This window comes from Malania oleifera, chromosome 2, assembly GCF_029873635.1.
Source record: "Malania oleifera isolate guangnan ecotype guangnan chromosome 2, ASM2987363v1, whole genome shotgun sequence".
NCBI lineage: Eukaryota > Viridiplantae > Streptophyta > Magnoliopsida > Santalales > Ximeniaceae > Malania > Malania oleifera.
Genome location: NC_080418.1, coordinates 18,570,246 through 18,581,255, shown reverse-complemented (window position 1 = coordinate 18,581,255; position 11,010 = coordinate 18,570,246).

Below are 11,010 nucleotides of genomic sequence, written 5' to 3'. Positions count from 1 at the left end.
GGACGTAGGCAGTATTGGTCGAACCTCGATATCATATTCGGTGTCACTTTTACATTTCCTGCATTATATTCTACTTTGTGCTTAATTTAATTTCCCTGCTGAATATATTGTATATCTGATTGACTCAGTATTGTATCTAATTGAGAAATACTAAAATTGTGGTACATGTACTGAAAATTGTTTAATATATCATATCCAACAATTTCATACATACTTAGATTGCCCCTAGGTTGTGTAATACTGCTGTTGGATTAGTTGAACCTAGGAGGAAATTTTTTAATCTCCAATTCACCCTCCTCTTGGGATTGCACCAAAGTCAACAGAAGTTGTTTTAGGAGAATTAGTTCATTACTTAAATTATTCCAAGCTAAATCTAAGAAATTGGCAAAATTCATGACACTTAGGTGACTAAATATTATAGCCCAATTGACCAAATACACTTATCTTAAGTGATTTTGAGTTTTCAGAGAGTTCAGTCGACCAAACCCATATTAACCTGGTTGCTGAGAGGATTAAGTGTTTCAGGCGACAGAACATACTATGGATAGTCAACCAAATGCTTCAACGACCAAATGACTTGTCCAGTCGACCGAACTTGCATTGACCTTATTAATTTGGTGTGTCGGGCGATTCAGGCGACCGAACCCCACCTTCAGTTGACTAAATCGTGAATATTTAAAATCTTAAACTCGCGAAAACCCTAACTTTTTGCCTAGTCAGTTCCCCGAACGACATTCCTCTCTCACCCGAACGTGCGTCTCTCCATATTCAAACTCTCTATACTTCAATTTCTCTTCCTAAACTCTTATCTAAGCTTCGATTTCACTTCATAATCTCATATTTCATCTTCAAATTCATGATTTCTTTGCATTAGAACTCCAAAACCATGTCTAGAAGAAAGAGTGTTGCACAAAAAACTCCTACCTTAGGTCAAGATGACACTCAGTTTATTCATCGATGGCTCATGACACCGGTTAGGAAAAAGCTCTATAGCAAGCACCTTCGATCTTTAGAACCTATTCTTGATAAGATTCTTAACATTCCATTTATGCAAGAACATTTTCCAAACATTCTTCGTAGGTTTTCAGACTTAGGTTGGGATAGGTTTTTGTCTTATCAACACAACAGGTATACCCAAACCTAGTATGTCTCTTCTATTCTAACTTAAAAAAGGAAGGTGAACAATATACTACTTAAATCATGTCCAAAAATTTTACGCTCACTCCCAGCAACATTTCTGCATGGTTCAACCTTGACTGTGGAGATTTTGAGTGTCCTAGAATTAGACCTTCTTGGATAATGGAACATAATTTTACCCCCCAAGCCTTTCTTCCTTTTGTTTTAACTGAACAAATCAATAATTTTGGGCATCCCCCCTCGTACAAAAATTTAACCCTTGAGGCCAAATTTATTCATTTGCTTATTACATATAATATCCTTCCTAGAACTAGGTTTAGAGATCACGTGTCTTATCTAGACTGCTTTGTGATGTGGTGTATATATACCAGAAGACGTCTTGATCTTCCCTCTCTCATCATAAAATGGATGATTGTTAAGGAAGAATCTCAAAGAGTCATTCTCCCTTAGAAGGGATTCTAACTCTTGTTTTTGAACATCTTGATGTTGCTCGTCCTTCTACCTTATTTGTTAGGTGAAAAACATCTAATAAATTCTCATCTACCACTGTTAAAAATGGGTTATGAGTTGGCTCGTGTACTTGGTTGGATCCCTAAAAACTGTCAACCTCTACATGATGATGTGAATGTGCGCATGGAGAAGGAACATGAATATGCACAAAGGGACGATCCATTTCATGAGGAGCCACCTGCTTCTGCTAGTACAACCACTGCTCCTCTTGATTATGCCTCCCTCCAAGCAACTCTCAATGATCTTCTTCGACATATGGATTTCCAGTTCGACACAATGCAACTAGATATCCACTCCAACTTTCAATCCTTCCACCAAAGACTCGAAAGGCTTGAAAACATGAGTGGCGCTCCATCGTCTAAAGGGAAAGAACCTATGCAAGCAAGCTCAAGTGAAGAGGATGAAGAAGAGGACATCGAAGATGATGAGGAGGATGAGAGATCATCTAGTGGAGATCCTATTGATGAGGATTAGATGAGAGAGTGTTAATTTTTAGGATGAAAACTTATTGTGTTCTGATTGTATTTGTTTTGTATACTGTTATTTTGAAAACAACTTGGTTATGTACGATTACCGATATATATATATATATATGCTTGGTTTGCAACCACTGTGGTTGTAACAACCCCAAATTACTTCCATTTTTTTTACAACAATAAATAGTTACCTTAATACCTATAATAATATTTGCATTAACATCTCGGACCCCAAGTGGGCACCAAGGATACTTGTCCATCAACACATGCTATCTAAGCAGACATAAAATCCCCAAGCCATATATACAATACCGGAGTTTAACTGTACCATAAATATATGCATACAATCCCCAAAGTCCAAAAACGATCTTCCAGGGTATACACAAAACCCACTTTCCAACCCTACACATACTTTAATTCTAGGGTGACACCACCACCCCTTCTACCTCAGAGCTTGCTCCGCTCTCCTATCTGGGTTACCTGAAGTGTTTGAATTTCTAGGGTAAGACACCTCTCAATAAGATGGAATAAGTTATTACCAATGTGTGGCAAGTGAGTTTTATGTAAATAACATACTATTAATTTATACTGTAACTGAGATAGCAATTAAATGTGATAATATACCATAACTCACACCTATACCAATTAAAATACAAGCTTTCTATTTGAACATACTTTTAGCTATAATAGATAGTTCATGTTTGCTATAAATCTACATATATATATATATATATATATATATATATATATATATTTGTGAAAACTTCCCTGGATGGATAACTGTAATCATGAATTAACCTCGCATGATCGGGTTGTGCGGCCTGTGGGCTGGATTTAACCATGGCTGGCCAACCAGGTTAAGTCAAACTATAATATGTCTATAGTATGATTGGTCTGCTCAACCTGATCTAGACTACTAGGGAGCTCCTCTACTCTCCTCTGAGGCACAATCGACTGTCAACACCACACTCTATTTGAGATGTGTGATTGCACTATCTATACTATATTAGCTACGATATTGTACTCTATAATATGTTCTAGTCCATCAGGGATCTGATACTATATAATACTATGTCTTTATATTACTGTTTTACCATGATTATGTATAACTGAAATAACCATGATTCTATATAAGCTGAAATATCATGATTCTATAATATTTGTAATACCATGATTCTGTAATATATGTATTTCATGGTTCTGTAAAAGCGGTAAAATCATGGTTCTAAAAAAGCTATAATATCATAATTCTATAAAAGTTGTATTGAATTTTGTATTAAACCTTTGTACTATATCTCATATTTCTCATGCCACATTATTTGAATAAAACTCATATACTATATTCTGTACAGGTAAAACACATTAAGCACGCTTAACTATAATCTGTCCTCACTCACCCATCCCAAGATTACTCCAAATCAAGCACGCTTAACTATAGAGCTCTTATGGGAAGGCTCCGGAAAAGGAATGTACACCTTGTTGATATGGGTAGTAACATCTAATCCTTTTAAGTCTTTCTTCCATAGGATATCACATAAACTGCTAACTAAAAAAATGTTTTGAATTTGGTTTCTCCATTCTTATTGATCAACTCTTCGAACTTTGACCTAATATGCCCTAATTGATATGGAAGAATTTCTTTCAAAGGTTTATTGTAACGACCTGCTTATTTTACCATATTTTTTTCCCATGATAAATAAAACCCGATATAATCAATCTAACAGATCATAATCAACCTGAACTCGTGGGTTCCACGGATACATCAGAAATACAACACAAAAGCCTAAACAGCAGGAAACATAAAATTATATATATATATATATATATATATATATATATATATATATCATACCACCATTCAACACAATACCAGAGTTTACTACATCCATTGAATATATCCCAAAATAATCAAAACCAGCCCTAGGATAGTCACCCAAAAATCCATCTGACCCTAGCGGAAGACTTACCCTTCAGATAGGGTAAAATGACTGAACTCTAATGTTGCGGAGCTTTGTCCGCTATCCTACTTAGGGCTCCTGAAATGTTCATGTAATTTGGAGTGAGACACCTCTCAGTAAGGGAAAATAAACTAATACCAGCGTGTGGCAACATAAGTATTTCCGTATTATACATAAAAGCATACATAAGCATAAGCATATTTAATAAAACTATCTGTATCATATCTGGGAAAAACGTATATAATCATAGCATGGCAGAACATACTAGATTTTCATAAACATAATTCATCTCATATGATAATAATACAAAAACAAACCAGAAAGGTTAGTTGGCCGGTGTCATGTTTTACCCTACATTATTGGGTTGTGTGGCCTAAAGGCGAGACCTGACAATGGTTGACCGACCACTACCAAGTCAAAGCATATGTCTGTAAGTACGATGGGTCTGCCAGACCTGGTCCATACACCAGAGGCGCCAACACTTCAATAAACCACATCGACTATCCATCCTTATGCTGCCCCGTACGACAACGATAACACAATATCATGATGATCATGAACACATAGCTACGATATCATGCTCGTGCAAGCCTAAACCAAGCCAATCAGGTTCTGATAATATATAACATATTTTCAAATTGTGATACGTTGCTATTCCATAATAATAATTTTCAATTCAACATCATCATATCACATTTCATATATAACGTGAAAATCATCGGTCCTTACGCCAACATTTTGTATTTTATCAATCACGACCCGTATGCCATATCACATATCAAATAAGAGGCTCGGTCCATACGCCGGCATATCATATAAATGGCTCGGCCTGTATACCGACATATAATGTAAAAGGCTCAGCCCGTACGACGACATATCATATGAGAACATCCTCGGCCCATACGTCGGTATATCATATAAAAATCTCGGCCCATATGCCGGTATTTCATTTAAAAACTCTCGGGCCATATGCCGGTATGTATACAACTTTGTACCATTTAACATTTTCCCAAAAAACAGTAATTCATAATAAATTCCACTCATGCCACACAAAATGGGTATTACGCATATTTAAAACATATCATCATTTGCAGTAGTATTTTCCCAACATAATTTATATATATTTATATATTTATTTATTTCCCTAAAATTAAATGCTATAAAGCTATGCATATATTTTCATAAAACAACTAACTTAGTTTATCCCCTTACCTGATTCTTAAAGAGCCCCTAAAGTATATCAGTCTTGCACCCGCAGGGTTCCCTGTTCAACACCCTGAAATCAACATCTCCCAGAACAGAAATTTAGTGTTTCTTTGACTACTACATTTTATACAACTGCAGGAAAGTCAAATACTGAATAAAAACCCTTACCTTAAATTTGGGATGAAATCTAAACTAGCCCCACCATCAATCCACTCCAGCAGATTTGTAAAGAACTTCCATAGGAGTGTCGTGGTGGCTTAGGATCGTCAATCCAGTAAAGAACAAACCTAAAAATTAAGAGAGAAGGGTAGGGAACCAAAGAGGAGAGAAAAAGGAAAATATGTGCATAAATTTTCGGCCAAAAATGAAGTTTAGGCATATTTATATACTAGCCTTCGTCGACAAGTCACGTCACCTCATCGACGAGGTCAAGAAGGTCGTTCATCGACGAACGTTTATTCTCGTTGATGAAATTCAGAAATGGACAATTAGTCTCTCGGTGTCTTCTCGTCGACGAGACACGTCCCCGTCGACGAGCCCCTCATGTGTACTCGTCGACGAACTTCCTGTGTTCGTCGATGAGGCCCTGCTTAAATACAATTTCCTTTTCTCCTTCATCCATTATTTAAATACCATAATTCCCCAGGTCACTACATTTATCTTGTTAAATCACAAGCAATTTCTTGTGTAAATACATACACAATTTTTCCTTGCACATTACATTAAGCCTCACTTTAATTATTTTATATATTGATTAGTGATGCATCTACATTTCAAAATATAAAATAAGTAGTATTACCTTCGACTAAGCCTATACAAATATTATAAATGTGAAGTTTGAGGTTTATGTTGCCAACTGTAATTTTGCTTCTTTTTTTTTTTAAAAAAAAATTCTAATAGAAGTGCTTATCACACAACCATGAACCTAAGTCGGCCATTAGTCATAGGTATATGCCTATAAAGTATTGGTCCAAAAAATTTAAAATAAATCATGTAATGAAATTATATCATAATTGTTGTTACTACTTAAAATGTTGAAAGTTAAGCATTTTATTTGTAAATATTTAACACAATTTTCTTGTATATTATGCTTATGCATAAGGGCGGGTTTGGATGAATAGTAAGAATTCTCCTTTTATTAATTGGCCACAGATTCGAGTTCAAGAAAACAACTTTTATTGTAATGTAGGAATAAGGTTGTATACACTATGACAATCCTCCCTCTTACCCTCGCAAAACTACGCTCTAAAAACACCTTTTTTTTTTCTTATGCCCTTTTTTTATTTTTTTTCTTGTCATCCTCTTCTAAGTATGTAAAGTATCAATTTCAACTTTAGAAAATTCTCCATGTATGTAAAGTATCAATTTCAACTTTAGAAAATTCTCCATGCCTTTGCAAGTGGAATGATTGGGAGTAGTTTAGTTACTCCAAAAGTTTTGACAGTGCTTTGAAAAACCAATCAAGTCCCAAACCAACTTGCTTTTGCAAGTTGAGCCAAATATTTTATTTTATAGTATGATAACTTGATAAATTTAGTTGTTTTATTTTTTTTTTATCAAGAATTTTACATTTAGGCATAAAATTGGTTTGAATTTAACTTTACTAGTTTAATTTATGAAGGATGAACTTTAGAATTTTAATTTACATCTAACCCTATTTGGTTTGACACAATATTTAAATATAAAAATAGTGAACCATGTTTTACTTATTTCAGGATGCATGTAACTATTTATTTTGTATAAGAATTGTATAATAAGTACTTTGCAGTGTTAAATTATCTAGGTTTTTTTATTTTATTCATAATTTTATTTTTATTTTTTCTTTTTTCATGTTGTTTAAAACTTTAAAATAATAATAGATTTATGTTGTCATGCTAATGTTATCCAATTTAGTGGAGGGCCCATAATTTTTCTTTAATGGAAAAAAATATATATGATAAAAAATAGATTATATTCATATTGTCACATACATTCACATTTAATTTTGTAATAGTTCTTTTAAATAACACCATTTGCCAAAAAATCTTAGCTTGGTCTTTCATATTTATTTTCTTTGAAAATAAGAACAAATGAGTATTTTTAGTGGGGACACCTCCTTAATTTACCTAAAGCATCTTTTTATTTTCAAAATTTCAATGAAGCACCTACACCACTCATATATATAAGTCTGCCATTAATCTAATTGATCAGAATAATAGAAACCGGTTAAATGTATAATTCATTTCATGGTTCAATCTTTAAACAATTGGTTTTTTGATAAATAACTATGAGCTTTGCATATGATTTTCTCTTTTAAGTTTTATTTGCTTCAAATAACTATAATTAATAATTTTTAGTTTCTTGTAAAATCACTTCTATTTAAAAATTATAGTCTATTTTAGTATGTAATGTGTTAAGAGGAAATTATATGACAAGGGAAGTTAAGTGAGTGACGGGGGAAAGTTATAGTGAATAAATTAAATTACTTAAATAATTCATATTTTAAATGTTGTTTTCAGATGGTGAGGAGGACATTGGATAATTAACTTGAACAATCACAGTAAGAAGAGTTTCTTCATGAATAAATTATACTAGTAATTTCCATCCATGTTTTATTCACATTGCTAAACATTAGTATGTCTTATCATCAATTCAAAAGTGGTTTCGTTCATTTCGTGGATGAATATGTGAGTGTGGGCTATAGCCTCATTTATAGAAAAGCACTAATAATAGACTTATAGCTAGGACTATTAAAAAATATTTGAAAATTGATATGATTCGAAAATCTAATCCAATATGAAAATTTGATCCAAATTGAACCAAAATTTTGGTTAATCGATTTGCTCGATTTGATTTCGGTTCATTTTTTTACAATTTTTGGTTGTCGGTTCGTTTTCGATTTCTCTATTCATGAGTCGATGGTAACTTGAATTGAATCGATATTTGCATTTATTTACAATATGTATTATTTATATTCTATATAATATAATAATGTATAATATATCTTAGAGTTACAAAATAGTAGGTACAAATTTTTTTTGGGTGATTAATTTATAAATAAAGTGTAGATGCACATACTAAATCAAAATCCACGTAAAATATTTTATTTTATAATGGTTTGAAAATTGGTTTTGATCGAATAATTGAACCGAACCATTGGTTAACTGGACTATCGGTTAACCAAAGGTTTTAGATCTATTTCGGTTCACAAAAATATCAAACTATAGTTGTTGACTTTGATGTAAACCCAAGGGAGGGTGAATTAGAGATTTAAAGATTCTAGGTCAAATACTTCGCAATCAATATATCACAACCTAGAGTTTGTCTATAACAAGTATTGAATTTATAGTTAGATGAAGAAGCAGTTGATTTGCACAAGTGCATGCTTCCAGTATTTCTAAACAATCACAAATAAATATTTAACAGTTTAATGCAATAAATTTAGCACATAAATCTCACCAAGCAAATGCCCGAAAGTAAAGCAGATAAAGTAAGAGATAACACCAGATATGTTATCGGGGTTCGACAACCATGCCTACGTCCCCACCTCAAGCTACACCAGTTATGAGGATTCCACTAAACCTTACCCACTTATGGGTGAAGCGGCACCAATTACATTATCCTCTCCTTACTGGGCAAGGAAATACCCCAGGTCACATTCACAGGGCTGACCCCAACCTTTACAGCCTCTCCTTCAAGGGGTGGAGAATACTCACCTCAAGTCACGCCTAGAATACAACAGAAAATATGAATTTTGCGTACAATATAGATGCTTCTTAACTAAGCAAATATGTGCTAATAAATACAATACTATCAATGCACTCAAATATGATATAGATTTAATGCTCAAGTGAGTATATCAAGTATATCTCTCAATCAAATAAAATATATCATGATGTGAGAGATGCTAATGTGAATGATCCTTGATTCAAAAGTATAATGGACTTCAAATATTTATCAAGGCACGATATTATATCTACCACAAATATATTTCTTCAATGGAGTATAGATACCAATAGAGATTAGCTTCAAAATAATTTTTCAATAATCATAAATGAAGCCTTAGAGTCTTGCAATGAAAATGCTAAGACACCCAAGCTATGGAAAGTTTTTCCCAAGAGAAATATATGTATCAATCAAAAATATGGGAAAAAATTTAATATAATACTCTCAAAAAGGATTTTAAAATAATGAAAATGTGAGAGTAAGGATTTTGTAAACAAGAATTTGAAGCACACAATAAAGCTCAATCAATCTCCTAAGTGTAATACAATGTAAATAGAGATTGAGAATCAAAGCCCTCTTTAAAAAGATTTTCACAATAGAATACGAAAAAGAGGAGTATTTGCTTGCAAGTGTATATAAAATAGCTCAAGGAATTTTCAGAGAATTTTTTTTGCTAAGAAAAGGTTAATTAAATTGCTAATCAAAGCAAATGAAAGGGTATATAAAGACATCCTTCGAAATATAACCGTTGGGGAGACATTTGGAATTTTGAAAAAGTTTAATTAAAATTTTAACCCTAATTACAGCAGTTAAACTTGTTGAACTCGAGAGGTTCGGTTGACCAAGGACTTAGCTGGTTTACCATGCAAGCCAAATAGCTAAGTTCACAGGCTAAGCTCAGTTGACCAAGGAGCAAGTTGGTCGACCAAGAGAAAGGCGATCCTGAACCCTTCGTGGGTTCGATCGACCATGGCAAGAGGCCGGTTGACCATTCGTGAGGTTCGGTCGACTAGGATGTTTTTGAACTGATTGGCTGGTCAACTGAGGAAGCTGGAAAAGTTCAAGTTTGATGGACGGTCGACCAAGGAAGGTGTATACATATTGGGTCGGTCAACCAAGCCACAAAAATATTCAAGAAATAGGGTTGGTCGACCAAGGCTATTTAAGCCTTCAAAGGTCGATCAACTAGGGCTCTTAAAAAATTATTATTTTGCCCTATTTTTGACTTTGAACCTGTTCAACCCTGTGTTTACAAGCTTATGGCATTTTATTTTAAGGATATTGGTTATTATGGTCATTCTATGGCCTTTTGAGCAGTTAAATCCTATCATACATGAGACGTAATTATTACATACTATAATATTACAGACCCAAAACAAAAATTGAATGCAAATACATTGGAGAAATAAATGGCCTTCTTTTTGCTCTTCAAAAACCGACACGAGATGTAATCTTTGTGGTCCTTATGACTTCCTTGTGTCATTACCGTCCGGGCATGCTAAGAATTAACTTTATTCATAAACTCAGTGCATAGGTAAGAAATAACGTGATTTGTCATTATCAAAATGGAGTCGGACTCATAGAATCAACAGTAGTCTTCAATTTAGTTTGGTTTTTAGAGGTTTAGCTTGAGTAATTGAACCATGAACACCCCTACTTATAACAGTAGGGTTTTGGGAATTTTATCCTCCACTCAACATGGGTTATAAGTTCAAATAAATAAGATTGGGGGGATAATTTAATTCTTTATTTTTTAAATTTCAATATTTATATCCATATCTTTAGTAAATTTCATAAACAATTTTAGAACATCAAAGAGTTTCATTACGAGTCATAATTTAAGGTGAACCATAAATTATTATTTTCCCATAATTTTATGATTATGAATGAATAATTGTAAACATTTAGATCTTATAAAATAAAATAAAAGACATCATTTATAGGGCGTAAAAATGACTTTTCGTTGATTATAGAGTTTGGATGTGACACTAATCCCATCGTTACTTTCAATTAGGGAT